Genomic DNA, 21,003 nt, shown 5'->3' on the forward strand with positions numbered 1-21,003 from the left:
GATCTGTGTGGAGACTCCGTCTGGAGCCTACCGCGCACCATGTTCCCCAGGTCCCTCAGGAGCATGGGAAAACATAAGTGCACCACGTCCCCCACACTCACACATGCTCCGTGTAGAGTGGGCATGGACAATAGTGAGGAAGGCTCTCCCAGCCTGCCTCCAACCCTGTATGGGGCTGATTGCGCACCATGTCTCCCGAGTCCCTCAGGAGCATGGGAAAAACACAAGTGCTTTATGTCCAGGGGGGGGGGGTCAGACACCTGCTGACCCACAGCCACCCCCCCTCTCACCAGTCATAATAATAATCCTTATATTTATTATAGCGCTTTATCAAAGACTCTCAAAGCGCTTTAAAAATACACATTACACATACAGATCATACATGTAATGGTCATCTACTGTGGACAATACCCACAGGAGCAAATTCGGGTGAAGTGTCATGCGTTGCCTCGGCAAGCACAGACGACAAGAAGGAGCCAGACATGTCCAGGAGATAACATTTTATGAAGGAGCCTGGCATAGACCAAGACGCCGACGTGCATATATCTTCTACACTCACGCTGCTGAATAAGGCTGTTTGACACAGCCCGTGTAGAATGCGCACGGACCCCAGTGGGGAGGGTTCTCCCCGCCCGTCTATAGGTATGTGTAATGCACCCGCATAGCCATCCTGTTAGGCGCTTCTTGAAGAGAGCTTTTCTAGCCACACCATCCCCAAAGCACACAAACAGCTGTTCAGTGCGTTTAATGGCAGCCGTGCGCTCTACATAACATGCTAGCACACGCACTGGGCAGAGGAGGTGCAATTTAGCTTCCCTGGCATCAATATGGGGTGGAAGATTAAACCCACCTAACTGAATAGCCGTTGACCTGAACGAACTCCTTAGGCTCTTAGGAGTAAAGGAGGGGTTCGGTCTGAGTGTCGCTCCGCTACGGTCACCCCGGATCAAAAGGCAGCTTGGGTGCACCGACAGAGCGGTCAGCTCGGACACTCTTTTGGCCGAAGTCAAGGCAAGTAGCAATGCTGTCTTCCATGACAGTGCTTTCAGGGAGGAGAGCTCCAGAGGCTCAAATGGTTCTGTGACCAGAGCCTCGAGCACCAACGGCAGGTCCCACTGTGGGGCGGAGGTGTGCACTACTGGGCGCTGCCTCCTGACCCCCTGCAAAAACCGCCACATTAGCAGGCTGACTGAAGGCTGACCTGCCTCCAAATCCCTCTTCCTGGTCTAAGTGACGTAACGACGACCAAATGGACTCCAGACCCCACGCAGCATTCTCATCTGTTTGTCATTACTGGTGTCATTTTCTGGTTGCTAACAAACGCCATTGTAACACATAAACACTGATGTTCCGCTGTAACGGGGGTGGACTCATCAGAACAGAGTGGGCGAGCTGACCAATCAGAGCACAGTGGGCTCATAGGGGAGGGGGCAGGAGCTCCAACAAGCCGTTTAGGACAGAGAGTGAATACACAGACTATACAGAGATGCTGTATGAGAAACCAATGTGAGTTTGGAACATTGAACAATGTAAATCTTTTCAAATGGGTGTTGAGATGTATCCATAGATCTCCTCATGTTGCTCTCAAAGTGCACCAGATTGATGGTTTTAACTTCAATATTTTAAAAAAAAACGTGCACGTGCATGCGCGAGTCATGGTGAGATATCTGGATTAAGAGGTTGCTTTTTCTTTGCACAGCATGAAAGAAAGGCCAACTGAATGGGCTGTGATTTTAGTTTTTTTAAGCAGAGGTTGAGTTCAATCATTTGTACGACCCTCGGAGGATGTTGTAAAAATTGAAAGGAAAAAGGTTCCCCACCCCTGCTGTAAATAATAATAAAACCCCTTGATTTATAACTTAACATCTCTGTCTCCTATTGATCTGAGTATATTATAAAGAATAGTTAATTGAAGCATTATAGCACAGGCCTTTGTCAGATGGTATATTACGCTGTTTTTGTTCTGCTTACAATAGTTCTCTCTTTCTTCACCATACCTGTGTTTGCGTCACTGTAAATGAAACAAGTGAAGTACATGTTATAAAGCCGTGGAGGGCGGGAGATTATAAACCAAAGAGTAACCGCCCTTACGGGACGCTCTAATAAGTAAAGCGAACGCACCCGCAAGGACACCTAGCCTCCTATTGGTTGAGGGATTTTAACAGGGTTGAAAAAATACATTATCTGAAAGAAATACATAATCTGAACGTGAAATCAATAAATGATGCTCTCAAATGTAAAGACCACACTCTTGAATAAAGATAGAGAATAACCGCATAAAGGAGGATCAAGAACTATGTACAGTCATATGAATCCGCAGAAAGAAGTTTGGTTGATTACACGTTCATTGGTTTTCTCCATCAGAAAACGCCATGTAATACAGTTATACTCTATGAATATTCGTTTATATTTGTGGAAATCACAACACCTTTTATTCATGATGGCTAAACTGTCCCCAGTAAAGAGGAAAAAAAGAGGTTAAAAAACAGAGTGCTGGATCTCAAAGAAATCAACAGAAGGAGACAGACATGTAAACACTAATGGGAACAGCAGAAGAAGACAGACAAGAAGTAAACACTAACGGGAACAGCAGAAGAAGACAGACAGGAAGTAAACACTAACGGGAACAGCAGAAGAAGATAGACAGGAAGTAAACACTAATGGGAACAGCAGAAGAAGACAGACAGGAAGTAAACACTAATGGGAACAGCAGAAGAAGACAGACAGGAAGTAAACACTAACAGGAACCAATAAAGGCTTCTCAATTCTTAAATGTCCCCTCCTCGACTCCCCTCCTCGAGACTTAGTCCCGCCCACAGGAGATGCGAGCGGAGGACCGAGGAGGGGAACCGAGGAGAGAGGAGGGGAAGCAGCAGACGTTTAAAGAAATGAGAACTCCTCTCCTCTGAGCGGTCATATTAAAGCGACGTCCGTTCATTATTACGTGGCAACAGCTGCATCAGCTGTCGAGTGTTTTGTCATAGCGCTGTATCTCTGTTAGATCAGCTGAACATTGTTCCCCCACATATTTACTTTGAATTCATTGAGAGTGCGGTATAATGAGACAATAACAGGCTACAGATGCGGACACACACACACAAATATATTTATATAAATATATACAATTTAAAGTATGAGAGCACTCTCATAATAACGCAACACAATCAGAGACTGGATATATCCCCCCCTCTCTCTGGTCGCTGAAATGGGGAATTGAAATTATGGGCCAAAAGTTGTATTTACAAGTAGGCCTATTAAAAGTAAGCAGAGGACACCAAACCAACTGAGACCCGTCTGTCCGCCGCATCTACGCACTGTACAACACACACCTACACACTGTACCACACACACACCTACACACTGTACCACACACACACCTACACACTGTACCACACACACACCTACACATTGTACCACACACACACCTACACACTGTACCACACACACCTACAGCTCCTAAAGCATATCAGGCTACAGCCGTTGTGTATTTTATTATGTGAAGCAATGGTCTTAGAAAAATATTGACTCTTTGTTTGTAGTTATCTACTAAACTAAAGCAAATAAAGAGAGTAGGCCTGTTATACTGAGTGATATATATTATACACACTGCTCTGCTTTCTGCACGGACCTCACAGCTGTTCTCTCTGGAAACATCATGACGCGATGAGAGCAGTTTCTAAAATAATATCCAGGGGATGCATGCAGAGCTGTCATTGGCTGAGATAAGTCCGGCCGTGCGTCACGCCTCCACCGTTCCCGGAAATGCATCCGCGGAGGAGCCGTGGAGGAACCATCAGTGTATCCTCGGCTATAGCTCCTCCAGAGAGCCTCCTCGATGCTCGATCCTCGGTCCTCGGTGTGCATTTAGAGAAATTAGATGTCCTTCAAAATGGCGCGCTGAAATTCATTTCCGGGTCACTACCGGAGGACCGAGGAGTCGAGGAGTTGAGGAGGGGAAATTTGTGTATTGAGAAGCCTCTATGATCACCCAGCTGCAGCCGCAGCAAGACGGTACACGACACGCCCCCTACACGACACGCCCACTTGACAGGACACTACGGTGGCTGAGAGACATTGAGACCGTACATGGAAGATTAAAAACAAATTGCAAATGTTATTGTAGCATTTTAAGCAACTATTAGGTAAATAAATTAATAATGAGGGGTTACGTATTGTAACCCTAGTTATATAAGCACAGGCGGAGCCCTCAACTGGACTCTGTGGGTACTACTCTCAACCATGCTATGCAAGCATTCATCTACTGAGATACATAAACGTAGCCGGCCAATCGGGGCGAGCCTACCTGAATGCGCGCGCAGGCACACCGTATATAAGGCGGCCACGCCTCCTGATCCTTTCATCCCCTCTTCAGCGAGCGGCTTAGGAAAGACAGGGCCCCAAGGTAGAGGGGTCCGCCTGTGCTTATAGCTAGGGTTACAATACGTAACCCCCCGTTATATCTCACACAGGCCCGCCCTCTACTGGATTCTATGGGTATAGTGGGTGCAGCCCTGATGGATAAACGCCCTGTCGTTCAACAACATCGACCCATCACACTGCCCCTGACCAGCCTTTGGTTAACAGCCACATTTCTCTAAATGCCTGCTGCTTCTCCTCCTCTCTCCTCGGTTCCCCTCCTTGACTCCTCTGCTCGCATCTCCTGTGGGCGGGACTAAGACACGAGGATAGGAGTCGAGGAGAGGAGTCGAGGATGGGAAATTAGAGAAATGGTAAAACCTTCCACAAGAAGATAGACAGGAAGTAAACACTAACGGGAACAGCAGAAGAATACACACATTGAGTAAACACTAAAGGGAACATGGTTTGGGCTCTTTTCATGAAACTGTGTCTCAGGGCTTTTTAACATTTAACAACCTATTAATGTGTCATACCCAAGCGGCAAACTCTGGGGAAGAGCCGGGACGCCAATACGGAAGTGCCACACACTGCAGTTCATATATTGGCCGATAGGGACTGGCTGCAGAAAGGAGCAATTTCCATAGACCCCCATGTTAAAATGCCCAACTTTACAGCAGAAAAAAACATGTTTCTACCCATGGATGCAATAAATATTATTATGCATATAGTTAGATTCCACCTTCATGATTATGGATCTGTGAGTGAATTGTTTTCTAACTCGATCCTTTTATTTATATTAGGTCTTAAAGTTTTTGCATAAATTAGGGCGTGGTCACATTGAGTGACGGCTGGGACTCCCAGCAGCTTCTACTGAAGCCTTCCGAGTAAATCGCCAGAACGCCGACACCTCCTCATCTCCACCGCTCCCATGTTTTCTCCCTGCGTTTGTGTGCTGGGTGAATGCTAATGCTAATAATGCTAATGCGAGGATAATAAAATGGCGATTCTACAAAACATTTCAGAGTTTTACGGGGCGTGGTTTGCAATCGCCCAGCCAATCAGAACTGTGGTACTTTTTTTCCCCAGGAAAGTACCTGCTCTCAGCAGACGCTAAAAATGGGGTGAAAAGTTCCCGGCACTTAGTTATTTTTTTGGTGTGAACGCGACATCAGGGGTGCTAACGGAACTAAACGCGAATAGTACGGGTGAAAAGTACTCGGTGTGAACGCGGCTAATGTGCAACAGCTACCATAGTGCAATGCCCATACAGTTGCCAGCCTGATGTGCTGAACACTCATCCATAGGCTAACTCACCAGTGAGCAGAAAGCAGTGGTTTCTATATGAACAATAAAGAATACAAATAACCTTTCACAAACAGGTATTTCATAACTGCTTACAGTAAGGAAGACATTTAAAGTATTATTGGCAGTCACAGTCTGCTGTAAACTAAACACCACTCTCTCTGACAGAACACCTCACTGAGTGATTTCACTCATATGTCTAACTTTCAGGTTTCTCTTTTCAGCCGCAGACCCCATGTCGCCTCTTTATGTGCGTCGCTAACTTCCTCGTACTACTTGTGTACTTTAAAGCGGCTCGGCATCGTTTACAATTTGCCAGCGATTTTTCAAGTTGACCGTCTTTCTTGAAAAATCCGAAGTGTTGCCAAACGTTTGATTTGTAGGTATTTTTCGGTGCGCTCTGTTTCTCTTTCTCCTCGACTTCCATGTGTGTTGATAACTGAGACTCTCGGCCTCCGTAGTGCGAAGCAAAGATCAAAGGTCGTCTCTGCATAGTGCTGACAGGATGAGAGGATTTTACATGAATGAATCGTTTTTTTACCGAAGCAAAGACGCTGCAATCGATGCATCGCGAGTTCAACCCAAACTGTAGCCGATGTGCACTCTTTCAACCGGTGCACTCGCATCTTGAACGTTTATGCAGGTGCACCGATGCGAATCGGTGAATCTTAACATCCCTCATTGCCACATCTTCACGGGCACAGTTCTCAGTGCACGGAAGAAAGTTGGTCGATCCTGCACCCCAAGGTTTTACACATCTTCTTACCATTGTAGACAGGACTTTTTGATGTCAAGAAGATGCACACTGATTATCACAGCAACTTCTGAGAAAATTTATTTTCCAGTAACAGAATTCAAAGTGCTAAGAATTGTGATGGTCCCTCATTGGCTATAAAATGTTTTTAAATCAAGTCTTTCTAATGGATTTCAGTTTTGATCTTGTCATAGGAGCTCAAACTATACATCATGGTTATTATCTGTGTATTTAACTGTTAACTGACTGTCTTTTGTTTCTCACCCTGCCTCTGTTGCTGCTACAGGTTCATACCAGGGTCAGTGGACTGGTGGGATGCGTCATGGCTACGGCGTGCGTCAAAGTGTACCATACGGTATGGCCTCTGTAATACGCTCACCTCTACGAACCTCGCTCTCTTCCCTCCGTAGTGAGCAGAGTAATGGTACAGTACTTCGTGACAGCCTGTCTGACAGCCCTGCCGGTACACGTGGTGGCTTTGTACTCAACTTCCACTCAGACGGAGAAAGTTCAGAGAAGAAAAAGGGTCTTTTTCGCCGTGGTTCCCTCTTTGGGAGCCTTCAGCGACTGCGCAAATCTGACTCACGATCGTCAATTTCCAGTAAACGCAGCTCAGCACACAGCGACACAAACATGAGCCGCATCAGTTCTAGTGACGCCAATTCCACCATCAGCTTTGGAGACGGAGACACAGGCGATGATTACCTGCCTCTGGAGGACTACGTGGATGCCACCACCACCGAGGCCTACATGGGTGAGTGGAAGAACGACAAGCGCAGTGGATTTGGTGTCTCAGAGCGCTCCAACGGCATGAAGTACGAAGGCGAGTGGTTGAACAATAAGCGCCATGGCTACGGCTGCACTCTGTTCCCTGATGGATCCAAAGAAGAAGGGAAGTACAAGAACAACGTTCTGGCCCGAGGCCTCAAGAAGCAGCTGATCCCGCTGAGGAACACCAAGACCAAACAGAAGGTGGATCGAGCCATCGAGGGAGCAGTGAGAGCGGCAGCTATCGCCAAAACCAAAGTTGAGATTGCCATCTCCAGGTAAAATGTTGCATGTAAGATCATCTCACCTCAAAGCTATAAACGTTCACCCTTTTTTGCGTTTGTATTAGGTAGGTTGCTATAGAGAGCAGAGGACAGTCTATTGTGCAAAGGTCGCTTGCTGGATTTAAACCGGACCAAATACATTGTTAGCATCCTGAATCCTTACACTACAGAACAGGACACTGAAAATGATAATCAACCAATCAGGTTGGACACAAGCCTCCAGGTTAATCAAATGAGAATACAAATCTGTGATCTAATTGATTTACTATTGATGTGCTTGTGCAAATTTCATGTGAGGGCTTATTAGTCACTATCAGTTTGACTCCCAAACAAAGTTATTATAATCTTGATAAGCTTCCCACCATTCTCGTCTGATGAATACATTCATGTGTTTTGTTGCCATGCAGTGACTGTGTTTCCAGAGTGCAATTTGAAAAAGGGGAATCTGCATTTTAGACAGTTGTCAGTTTTATTGATCCAATGTCAAATCATTCTTTACAATTCTAGAGTCCAAAAGCATAGAGCTCAAATGGGTGCATAATAAATACCATCTGATACACTGGCACATCAGTAAACATGCCAATTACATTTACATTTAAAGGTCCCATGTCATGCTTTTCCAGTTATTACCCGTCCCCTTGTGTGTTATGAAGGTTTGTATGCATGTAAACGGTCTGCAGAGTCAAAACCCTCAAAGTACACCCTGTAGCGAGTAAAACTCTAACACAGAAAAGACTAATAATCAGTAGAAATGGCCATGACATGGGACCTTTAAGATCTAAATGTCCTTTAGCTTACACTTTTCGAAAATGACCTGCATACCAGGGCTCTCGACTAACTTTTTTCCCCATCCTCCCGGAACCGTCCCGAAATACAATCTAAGCCGTCCCGAAATTAATGTGGACCGTCCCGAATTTAAAATGTTAGTTTTTCTACATTATCATTAGTTAAAATCATTCAAAGTGACCTTTAACATAAATAAAACATCATACAAATCATTAGATGATCATTCATCAACCTTTTTATTTGAGTAAATCATTCAATCACATAAACAAACACACAAACGAGAAAATGACTCTAATATTGAATCCAATCAAGTCCCATCCAATTAACAAAAAAATCCAACACTGTCCTGAAGACAGAACCCAGAGTAACCACTAACCAGGATGACAGTCTGTAACCCAGTCAGGAGACCTTTACAAACTGCCCCGCCCCCTCGCACACAGACGGGAGAGAGAGACCTCGTCTGGATTGGAAAGCTCGAAAATACAGCATAGACGCATGTTGTAGTCTTATTGCATATTAGAAACGGAGTTGGTGAAACTAAAACTGCGATATAATGTGTAAGATCTTTACATATATTTTTTAAATGTCTCCAGTACCGATAAAAAGTCCGATAACGTCGGAGCTTAACGTTACCACTGTCTTTAATAATTCCGGCCCGGGGCCCGTTTAATACCGGGGCTCGGTACCCATCCCTACATGGGGAGAGGCGCATCATATTGCTAAGGACTAAATACGATGGAGAGTTCTCATCTCAGCCTTATTACCCATAGGGGATGAAGAAGAGTAAGTAAATAAAGAGGCCGGCGCTCCAGGGTCTGGTTCTGCTGTGCGTTTTTGTGATGTAACGGTAAAACATTTCAGAATTCCTCCACGGGATGCCATTGTACATCACTCAACCCGCGAAATACACACACTCAGTACATAGCTAGACCAGCACATTTGCGGGCCAGGAATTCGCGGGCACAACCAGCTGGGCGGCTGGCTGACAGCCAGCAGCACAGCTGTAGCTACATGTGTATTTCGCGGGTTTCTAAATGTTTTGTGTGTGTGTGTTTATGTTGACAAGGAGGTTTAATAACTGTGTGCTACACAAAACGTGCAGTCGGTTTCATTTTCATCGCCGTTTGTAGAGTTAGCAGGGTATTTTTATTTTAACTCTCGTCTCAAATTCGTCCCAAAATTATTTTTTATCCTCCCCGACACAATTTTTTTTGACGACGGGACGTCCTTAAGCTCGAGCCCTGCTGCATACACCTCAGTACCTTTGTCATGCCTATGGGAGACATTTTGACATGTTGACCACTGATCTCCTGAGTGGCAGTGGCCTAGCTAGAGTGGCGTAAGTTAAGAGTAATAAAGACACTAACGCAACTTCAGACTGTTACAATTTTGTGTTTCTAGTAGGGCTGAACGATATACCGTGTCATGGCGATAACCGCGGTATGCGCATGCGCGGTATTCACACCGCAGGGACGTGCGGTTTTATTCATTTTTTTTAAAAATGCTAACGCACTTTAGCACAGAATTCAAAGTAAAGATACCCTTATATTACTTATCGAAACTGCACATACAATATATCCGATTAAAGCTGAGACTCCACAGATTATTTAAGTATAGTATCTAAGCGATCCGATCTCGCAACAGGGGAAGCAAACACAGACATCACAACACGTACCTTTTACGGAGCTTTTACGGGAGATCGTCTCACCGTAGCTGTCAATCTGATCAAAAGACGTGTTCAATGGCATTAAAACGAGAAAGAAAAAACGCGGCTGAATCGGTTGATCCATAGGTTGATAATGTATCTGTGGCTTTGAAGCAATTGTTTATAATCCATAATTCCATTTTTATGTAAAGATCGGAGCACAAAAGTTAGCTGCTAATGGTAGCCACCAGAGTGTATGCAGCTTCCGGTTTTGGCTACGCGTCACTCTCACTCATTATTTGTTCATGTGTTGGTGTGTGTAGAACTTCCCCTGCATGCACAGCAAACCACCAATCACAATCATTCTGTATCAAGATTGATGCAAAACAAGTGATATTTGACCTTTTTAGACAGATTTAGCACCAAAAAAACCCTCTTTTGGGGCCATTTGGGTGGATTTTCCATATCTCTGGCCCACCTTGCTCGATGGGGAAATCGCGATGTCATTTTTTTTCAATACCGTGCAGCCCTAGTTTCTAGAATGTTGTCTGTGTGATCTGTTGCAGGTGCTAGCTCTAATCATGACATACTGCAACAGCTGTTCCTACAGCCTCCCTCAGCTGATTTGAACAGAGTCCATCATGGATTCAATAAATATAGGTATTTTATAGTAATTATTCTCATGAGTGCTCTAGTTAATAAATGTAATCTTTGAGGAGTGGTTTTCTGAGTTGATGGACGTATCAATCATCTTCAGTTGGCAAGGTGATCAGCTTATCGCTGTAGCGCTAACACTTGAAACTGCTGTGGCAACAGAACCCTCCCTAAATCCTTTAATATGCAACTAACAGAGGAAATTCTGCAGTTTTAATTTAAGCACAGTTTTGCGAGCTGCAATTTTATTTGATAAATCTAGCCGAGTTAGTGCAGGATGTGTTACGGTTAGGGAAAGGTAGGACCCAAAAGCAGACTACAAAAAAGGGTAAGTTGGTCTAGAAAACAAAAAAAAAGCTTTATTGTAAAAGCTGATGGCAAAAACACAAAGGAAGCACAAGGAAGATATAATACAAAAAGCTGACGATGACTGACATGGAGATTGACGGGAAAAACAAACAATGAACCGACACCGAACACAGGAAGAGACAAGACTAAATACAGGGAGAGGTAATCACGAGACGAGAAATAGCCGGGGAGGAGAAACACAAGGGCAACAGGTGAACACAATCAGAAAATTAGACACACCAGGGAAACTAATGACAGGGAGGAAAACACAGGGAGAAGGACCAGACAAGAAACAAGGAGGAAAACATGACAGGGAGAACAGAAAAGCAAAATAACCCCACAACTAGACACAACAAAACTCAAACCCTGACATAACCCCCCCCCCCCCCCTCAAGGGACAGATTCCAGACGTCCCTACACAAAGTCAAACATCTCCAACAGGGTGGGTGGAGGGGGTCCGGAGGACGGGTCTGGATCGACAGCCCAGGAAAGGCACAGTTCATTGAGGGGCTCTCGGGCGGACGGCCCGGGAGCAAGGCAGAGTCCATGGTGGGGGTCTCGGGTGGACGGCCCGGGGGCAAGGCAGAGTTTGAAGAGGAGGTCTCAGGCGGAGACGGGACCCTGGATGGAACATGGGCCGGCGTTAGTGGGACCCCCGACGGAGCAAGGGCTGGTGTCGGCAGGACCCTCGGGGTAGCACGTATCGGCAGGACCCCCATAAGGACAGGATCTGGTGTTGGCAGGAAATCCGGCGGAGCAGGTGTCGGCAGAAACACCAACAGGACAGGATCAGGTGTTGGCGGGAAATCCGGTGGAACCCCCAACGAAACAGGACATGGAGTTGGCAGGACCCTCAGCGGAACCCCCAACGACACTGGACGTGGAGTTGGCAGGACCCTCAGCGGAACCCCCAACGACACTGGACGTAGAGTTGGCAGGACGTGGAGTTGGCAGGACCCTCAGCGGAACCCCCAACGACACAGGACATGGAGTTGGCAGGACCCCGACGAAACAGTAGTTGGTGGAGCCTCCAACGGCACAGGACATAGGGTTGGCAGGACCCCTGGCAGAACAGTAGTCGGCGGGGCCTCCAACGGCACAGGACATAGGGTTGGCAGGACCCCCGGCAGAAGAGTAGTCGGCGGGACTCCCAACGGGACAGGACATAGAGTTGGCAGGACCCCCAGCGGAACCTCCAACGGCACAGGACAAAGGGTTGACAGGACCCCCAGGCAGAAGAGTAGTAGGCGGGAACCCCAACGGGACAGGACATGGAGTTGGCAGGACCCCCAGCAGAACCTCCAACGGCACTTGAGTAGGGACTAGAGAAGGGACTAGAGAAGGCACTTGAGTAGGGACTCGAGAGGGAACTCGAGAGGGAACTCGAGAGGTGACTCGAAAGGAGACTTGAGAGGGAACTTGAGAGGTGACTTGAGAGACGGGGAGCTGGCGTCGGCCGGAGAGCCAGTACTAGCCAGAGCCGAAACAATGGCTGCTGGGGCCGGTTCTGGAGCCGGAACCATGGTTGTTGGGCACGGAACAGAAGCCTGGACCCTGACTGTGTAAGCCAGGTAATGGAGCACGGAAGCATGGCTGTGTGGGTCGGTACTGGTGCACGGATCCATGGCTTTGTGGGCCGGTTCTGGAGCCGGAACCATGGCTGCTTGGGCCAGAACTAAGGCTGGGACCATGGCTGCTGGGGCCAGAACTTAGGCTGGGACATGGCTGCTGGGGCCAGGACTGAGGCTGGAACCATGGCTGTATTGGCCGGTTCTGGAGCCGGAAACATGGCTGTGTGGGCCGGCACTGGAACCGGAACCACTGGAGCACGGGCTGGAATCTTGGTCTTGCGTCTCCTAGAGATTCTTTGGAGGATCTGTGGGCCTCCCAAGGCCTGGTCATACCCAGGAAAGGGTTAGAGGCTTCGGACAAGTCCTCAGGACAACTTGGGAAAAGTTGTAGCCACTCAGGCAACATGCTCCTGAGCCAGGGCTTGCGAGCAACCTCCTGACGTGCCTCCTTCAACGCAGCCTCTCTACCCCGTCTAGATGAGGTGCCATTCCAAGTATAAAAAATGTATGAGTATAAAGGAGATCATTGCAATCACAACTCAGCAGCATTAAAAGGTAAACCACACATTTGATTAAACCCAGGGCATAACTGATTGGAATATATTTTTTCGTGCTATATTTAAATGCTCCAGTAGATTTCCCTTGATTTAAAGAAAATATTTTCAAAATACATCCGGTGGCATCATGCTTGACGCTTATTGTTGGCGGGGAATGGAAATTGTTTGACATCCTCCCTAGAACAATCTTTTTATATATGTTTACATTATATTTTGAATCAAATGGTCTGTCTATGTTGTAATGTTATTAGGTTGTTAATTCTGTATACACAACATATTTTGCAGGAGTTTCCATCCTGAAAGAGGGATCTTTACATTGAGATTATGAATACAAGAAGCCAAAATAAAGTTCCTACGTAGGCTTATCTCAGCTAGTGGCCATTGATTCCTCCTGTGCATATCCTTTTAGAGATTTTCTGGGCACGCCCAACTGGTAAGAGGCCCCGGGTTAGACCCAGAACACACTGGACAGATGATATATCTTGTCTGGCTAAGTATCACTTTGGGGTTACCCGGGAAGAGATGGAAAATATTACTGGGTAGAGGACAATCTAGAATTACCTTGTTAGCCTGCTGTCCCCCCAACCCGACCCTGGATATATAAAGAAAATTGATCATAGACGTTATGTATGTATGTTATGTATGTATGTTATACCAACAAATGCATTTAGAGCAGTATTACATAGATACCCATTGATAATTACATTCACAAGAGAGCCCACCTGAAAATCAACCCTCCACAGTCCAGAGCTGAGCCCAGAAAAGAGTCCTCTATGCTGCTCCCTCTCAGACACACTATAAGCAGCCTCACAACACTGCTGTCCTAACGCCAATCAGAGTAAAACTAACAATAACGCAATGTAGGGGAAACTATTGAGATCATTAGCAAGAAGAATCCTAAAGCAAGAGTAGATTACAATGTCATCCAGCCCTAAAAATAGAATGAATGAATTGGTAGTCTCTCTGTGAGGGATAGAAAGCAGAGACACATCCTAACTAAGTACGGTCCTGGCAGCCAGCAGAAAGCTGAATATGGGGTTACCGTTCAACACAGACGCAATTCCTTAAAGAACATTTATTTTTCAAAAAAAGGAAATATTGTCTTTTTGTCATGTTAATGTTTGTATCACTTTTATTCGGTGCTGTACGATTATTTGGACCATTGTTATTTTGATGCTTTGTCGAAATTGTTATTGACATTTTCAAACGAATAAACATTAATATTAATTTATTTAGGCAGGAAAAGATTGTGGGAACACAGTGATAATACAGAGAGAGAGAAAGAGTAGCTGTGTGGGCTGAAGGGAGAGAAGCAAGTAGGCACATTCTTGTGTGTGTGTGTGTGTGTGTGTGTGTGTGTGTGTGTGTGTGTGGTGTGTGTGTGTGTGTGTGTGTGTGTGTGTGTGTGTGTGTGTGTGTGTGTGTGTGGTGTGTGTGTGTGTGTGTGCGTGTGTGCGCGTGCGTGCGTGCGTGTAGGCCTTTATGTGCGTCAGAAGTAGTGCTTGTCTAAATAAGGCCAAGATGGACAACGCTTATCAACAGCTGACATCCCCCCCTGAGCTACACACACACACACACACTCACAGTCCCAGAGTAGTGTGCTTTATCTGGTATCCTCCTTGGTCAGTGTGGAAGAACGCTCAGAACTCTGGTGACGACATGGCCGACCTTTGGACTCTAGCTCCCCTGCTTTGGTGTCTGTTGTAGATCTAGGCTGATCTTCTTTTTGATTTCACTGGTGTATGAATAGTTCTGCTGAATATTATAATTATATGTACATAATCATAGATAGCTTGAGTGAGGGTAATCAATCCTGGTTTGTAACCCTTTTCAACAGTTTAGGGGAGTGCATGTTTCCAAAAACCTTGTCAGCTTTGGATCCTTTCATTAAAGGTAACCTATTATGTAAAATATACTTGTTCATGTATTTTATATATAAACATGTGTCTCCTGTGTGTAAAGAGATTCTGAAAGTTTCAGCAAAAATTTCATAAAGATTCTCTCACTGTATGTCCTCATCCATTTCTATAAAAACCTGTCTGAAAATGAGCCGATCAGATTTTGGCCACTTTATGATGTCATAAGGATGTTTTGTCTTGTGTAACCATTAGCCAATCAGCAACCAAGGTAACCCCCCCCGCCCCCACATTATCACCTCAATCTCCTTCTTGAGCACCATTGTGTTCTTTTTAACCAAATGTCTCTCAGAGGGGCGTGGGGAGTGGCTCCTTATTTTCATCTAAAGTAACAGACAGAGAATCAGCACTTTGGAAACAGGGGGGTTTATGGGATGCTACAATGTACAATCTGATTGGTATTTCGAGCCAAACACATCGGAGACTTGTTTTGTATATATATGAGACCTATAATATATTGATGAAAAACAGTACCTTTAAAATAGCATAGTTAATGCTATGTTAACGAAAGGCTAGCAGCCGACACTGATGTATTGTATAGGTTAGCCTTGATAAATTACTGACAGTTTCCTACGACAATATGCATATGTAAATGGTACATAGTTGAACTACAAAAAGCAGTTGCATTGCTTTACGAAAAGGATAAATGGTCTTGCCAATGGACAAGCAAAAATAAATATATCAATAAGGACAAAATGAGAGTTATAGAGAACAATGGTATTACTAATAACCACTGTTATGTTAATAATCCATCCATCCATCTTCTCCCGCTTATCCGTGGTCGGGTCGCGGGGGTAGCAGTTCCAGCAGAGCCCCAAACTTTCCTTTCCCTGGCCACATCAACCAGCTCTGACTGGGGGATCCCAAGGCGCTCCCAGGCCAGCGAAGAGATATAATCCCTCCACCTGGTCCTAGGTCTACCCCTTGGTCTCTTCCCAGCTGGACGTGCCTGGAACACCTCCCTAGGGAGGCGCCCAGGTGGCATCCTAACTAGGTGCCCGAACCACCTCAACTGGCTCCTTTCGACGCGAAGGAGGAGCGGCTCAACTCCGAGTCCCTCCCGGATGACTGAACTTCTCACCTTATCCCTAAGGGAGACACCAGCCACCCTGCGGAGAAAACCCATCTCGGCCGCTTGTATCCGCGATCTCGTTCTTTCGGTCATGACCCATCCTTCATGACCATAGGTGAGGGTAGGAACGAAAATGGCCCGGTAGATTGAGAGCTTTACCTTCTGGCTCAGCTCTCTTTTCGTCACAACGGTGTGGTAAAGCGACTGCAGTACCGCTCCCGCTGCTCCGATTCTCCGGCCCATCTAACGCTCCATTGTTTCCTCACTCGAGAACAAGACCCCGAGATACTTGAACTCCTTCACTTGGGGTAAGGACTCATTCCCTACCTGGAGTGGACAGTCCATCAGTTCCCTGCTGAGAACCATGGCCTCAGATTTGGAGGTGCTGATCCTCATCCCAGCCGCTTCACACTCGGTTGCGAACCGATCCAGTGAGTGCTGAAGGTCGCAGACCGATGAAGCCATTAGAACCACATCATCTGCAAAAAGCAGTGGTGCAATCCTTAGTCCACCGAACTGCAGACCCCCTCCCCCACGACTACGCCTCAAAATCCTACCCATGTATATTACAAACAGGATCGTGGCAAAGCGCAGCCCTGGCGGAGGCCAACCCTCACCGGATATGGGTCCAACTTACTGCCGAGGACCCGGACACAGCTCTCGCTCCCCTCCTTTCGAGTACCTTAGAGTAAACTTTCCCGGGGAGGCTGAGTAGTGTGATGCCTCTGTAATTGGCACACACCCTCTGATCCCCCTTTTTGAAAAGGGGAACCACCACCCCGGTCTGCCACTCCTTCGGTACTGTTTCCTATGTTATTATGTTAATAATAACATGAGTAAATGCATTGAAAATAACAATGATATAATATAATAATAATAATAATGATAAATACAGAAAACCTAATACTTGAATATTTCGTAAATAAGCATTGTGTTGACATAAACATCACTAAATATTTGTAGAACAACACATCGTTAAGCTTCCCAGGCAGCAGCTTACACACAAACACACTTTAACACTTGGTAGTATTCTTATCCAATATACAGAAATCTTTGTTCAGACATATATTCAATTCTAGCAAAATGGGGAAGTTTACCATTCAAGTAACTGAGCCTATGTTTGTTAATTGTGTGTTTCTGCAGGACAGCCCATGCCCGGGCCAAAGCAGACTCTGCAGACCAGGCGGCTCAGTCAGCCGGGCAGGACTCTGATATTGCCAGAACCGTGGCCAGAGAGCTCTCTCCAAACTTCCATCAGCCAGGTACAGTACAACAACAGCACAGTACACGTAATTCTGTCAATAATGTTACAGAAAGCAGAATGTGTAACATTGTTTAAATTAGTAGGATACAGAAATTACCGTCATGTGGTTCTGTTTTTGAATGCGGTATAGTACTTGCATCCATTTCGCATCACAGGTCACAATTTAAAAAACATTGCTTTAAAAAAAAACAAAACTATTTATTTAGCAATAAACAGCATTGAAAATAATGACTTGCGAGAGGCAATTATGGCATTTGGAAGGACCGCTGCCTTACTACAGTGATTTGTATTGAAGCCGAGGTCACAACCATGATAAAGTATTGATTATCTCAGGATAGGAATCCCTTTCTTGTGATAATGGGGTTCTTTATTTGATTTGTTATTTCAGTTTACAACATTTAGTTTTCTCTGGATGTCCCGGTTTCATTACTTAGCCAACTCAACTCTGTTGTCCCGGGACAAAATGTACAGTTATTTTAACAACAGCTTGATCAAAGATAAAAGTATAGCTCAATTGGTAGAGCTGGAGGCGCATTTACTGGGGTTGATCCTCAAGTGGAGGACCAGGGTTCGGATCGGTCTTGGGACCATTTGCCCCGTTTCAACTCTGTCTCTAGAAATAAAGGCAGTGGTTTCTGAGACAATTTCAAATTTGTTTTTACTGATGACTAAGGGATCATTTGTAGTGCCAAAGAAGAGGAAACTATTTGAAGGGTTATACCATAGCTAGTATTAAGCTATGATGCTCCCATACGCTACGCTTAGCTAGAACCTTAGACTAACGCTAATGTGAGTGACGACAATACCCAAAGAGCATTTGCAGGGGGGGTTGTACAGGATATATGACCTCTGACCTCAAATAGTTCTTCATAACATTTCCATTAGCAAAATAGTAGATAGTTCCAAATACCTGCTACTTTTTTTGTACCCCTTGGCTCTGGTTAAAATCTTTCAATTCAGGTCTAATCTACATATTCTTAACTTCTTAAAACACAAAAATTAAGAACTCTATTGGGCTTTTTCAAAAATGTTGCAAATTGCATGATCTTTTACAAATAGTATTCCCATTGGTCTTGAAAAATGTTAGGAACATATCAAAGTTCCTATTTCTGTCTATTTTATTTTTAGCAGCTGAACAACGAATTAGAACTAAATAACTGTTTTGATATCTTCCAGTCAGAATTTTTACCACACCACAATATTAGGACTGCTCTTGTTAAGGTCTTTCATGACGTCCACACAGACATTGGCGGAATCTCAGTATTATTATTGGACTACTATTGTGTAGTGTTTATTTAGTATATAGTATATTTGTGCTGCCTTGGACACAGTCGACCCCAACATATAGCTATATCAACTGAAATACTGAATTTTGGCCCCTTACCTTTGAATCTTACTTAAAGAATATGGGGAAATATTTTTTTTAAATGTAATTGCAGATCTAAGCAGACAGATGTGATGAGGGGGTTCCTCAAGGCTCTATCTTAGGGACCTCTTTTCTTTAACATCTACATGATAAATATTAAATAAAAGACCCACTCGTAAATCAAAATATTACCAAAAAAGTTTTTTTCGACATCAGGAAAATTATTGGTTATTTAATGATTGTTTTTTGGGGGGTTTTAACATTTCCTGATGATGTTATCTTCCCATTTTATGAGATTTGAAGGCATAATTATTAAATGAAATTACATTATAGAGTGTTTCAAACTGTATCAGTAATATTAAACTGTACTGTCCAGCAGATGAAGAAACATGAATACTCAGATGGTCAGACAGGTTGTGTATTTTTTACTTCAAAGAGTGCTTTAAATAATCTTTTAAACCTGTGAAATTTCTTGATTATCCTACATTTCTGTAATGTAACTTTAGCCCCAGATCTCAACAATGATTTGGATGAGTAAAATGTTATCACAAGAGATGGACATGATGGTCTGCTAAAAAAAGACCCAAGCTGTTATAAACAAAAAAAAGGGATGTTTTTCATGGGAAATGTTCACTGTTGTATTTAACTACATATATATATAAATTGCTTTAGTAATATGTTTCTGTGTGTTAAAACCTTTCTTAAATCTTATGTGATTTCAGGCCCTGACTACATACGGCAGAAGTATAATGAGCCAATAGAGGTGAAGGAGGTTCCTGTGGAGAAAAAGGAGAAATCTCCAACAGGGAGCCCTCATTTCTACCGGAAGGGCACAACACCCGACCAGTCTCCATCTTCAAGCCCAGTTCCCAGCCCCACTCCTTCACCTATTGCTGTAAAAAGTACAATTTTTAGCAGTAAAAGTCCCGCCGCAGTCACTCCACTAACTGTGACAGCAGGTAAACAACTTCTTGTTTCATTTGACCAGCCTGTCTTTCTCATGATACAATTAACAGTCAGCAAGTTAACATGGTACATGTCTTGATCATTTTACAACACAGATGTTCCCCCTCCTAAGTTCACACACATACAACATATATTTAAGTTGGAAAATAAACTGTGAATACTGCAGAAACAATGCAACCAGCAGTTTTTGCAGTACCTGACTCAGAAAGCAGGCAAATTGAGTATAAAGTACGGGATAGTCCCTTCTTCATCAGTTTATTGTTACTTTGCACTTTTTCGGGATATTATTAACAGCTACAATAGGTCGTAATGGCTCACAATTTACTGGTGATCAGAAATGGACAGATTTTATTTACTATAATAAATTATTAGCAATTTTCGACTCCCATTCATTCTTTAACACACATTCAAACACACAGAGGGCAGTGTTACAATGCAACACATTGGCCTGACCATCAAAAGCAATTTTTGTTAAGTGTGTTTCCAAATGACATGGACAAGATGAACAAGGTTCAAACCGGTTACCCTGCAATCATCTTACAACACAGCTACCAACCAACACAGTGTTTGTCGTTTCTTTGGTTAACCATTATTTTCTCTTTTCCATTATTCTATTTGGCAGGCATAACAAAGGCAGCCTCAAAACTATCTCTCAAACAGGAAGTGAGGCAACAGGAGGCTCCTCCAGTAGTCAAACCAGTTGTAACATCAGCAGGTGGCGGTAAACCTAGCAACGGGCAGATTCACTCCCAGTACCATGGTTACTATGTCAAGGCAGATGTCAAGATCCCGCCCCCCGAAGAACCAACTGGTGTGGAGGACGACCTTCACCCGTCAAGCCTTGCACGCTTGCCACCCCCCGCCAAACCACTTTGGACTTCAGCACCAAAACCCCCACCCACCCTAACCCCTTCACCAACTCCACCGAAAGAGAACACAAAAGCACCAGAGCCCCCCAAGCCAAAAAGACAGGAATCAACCAGACCAAAGAGCCTTGCAGAAACCAAGAAAGCTAGTATGGAAATAGTTCCTGAAATTGTAGAGGAGGAGTCGGTGAGTTAGATAAAGTTACTACATGTTTGATTCAGATTTGCAGATTGAGTGCATTGTTTCATACCCGCTGGGGGAAACCCATGGATGTACAAAGAGATCTGGATCAGCATCGGAGTTGGGGACCCGTTCGTTCCTATGAGAGTTGCCCTGTGGTGCATGAAGCCCAACATGGAGCGATTGTAGATTCAAAAAGTAGAGCCATAGGGGCAATATTTAATTTTAATAAACACAATTGTATACCTTATCAAAAACACATTATAATCTTAATTCAATATTTACTTGTCATTTTTTAGATGCTTTTATCCAAAGCAACTTACATACATTCAGTACTGTGGACA

The 21,003-nt window shown here is 44.6% G+C and overlaps 1 pseudogene; it reads left to right on the forward strand.

The window, feature by feature from the left end:
- LOC117546365 overlaps window positions 1-21,003 on the forward strand; it is a 45,776-nt pseudogene that overhangs the window by 15,808 nt on the left and 8,965 nt on the right.

Source organism: Gymnodraco acuticeps, unplaced genomic scaffold, assembly GCF_902827175.1.
Source record: "Gymnodraco acuticeps unplaced genomic scaffold, fGymAcu1.1, whole genome shotgun sequence".
NCBI classification, from domain to species: domain Eukaryota; kingdom Metazoa; phylum Chordata; class Actinopteri; order Perciformes; family Bathydraconidae; genus Gymnodraco; species Gymnodraco acuticeps.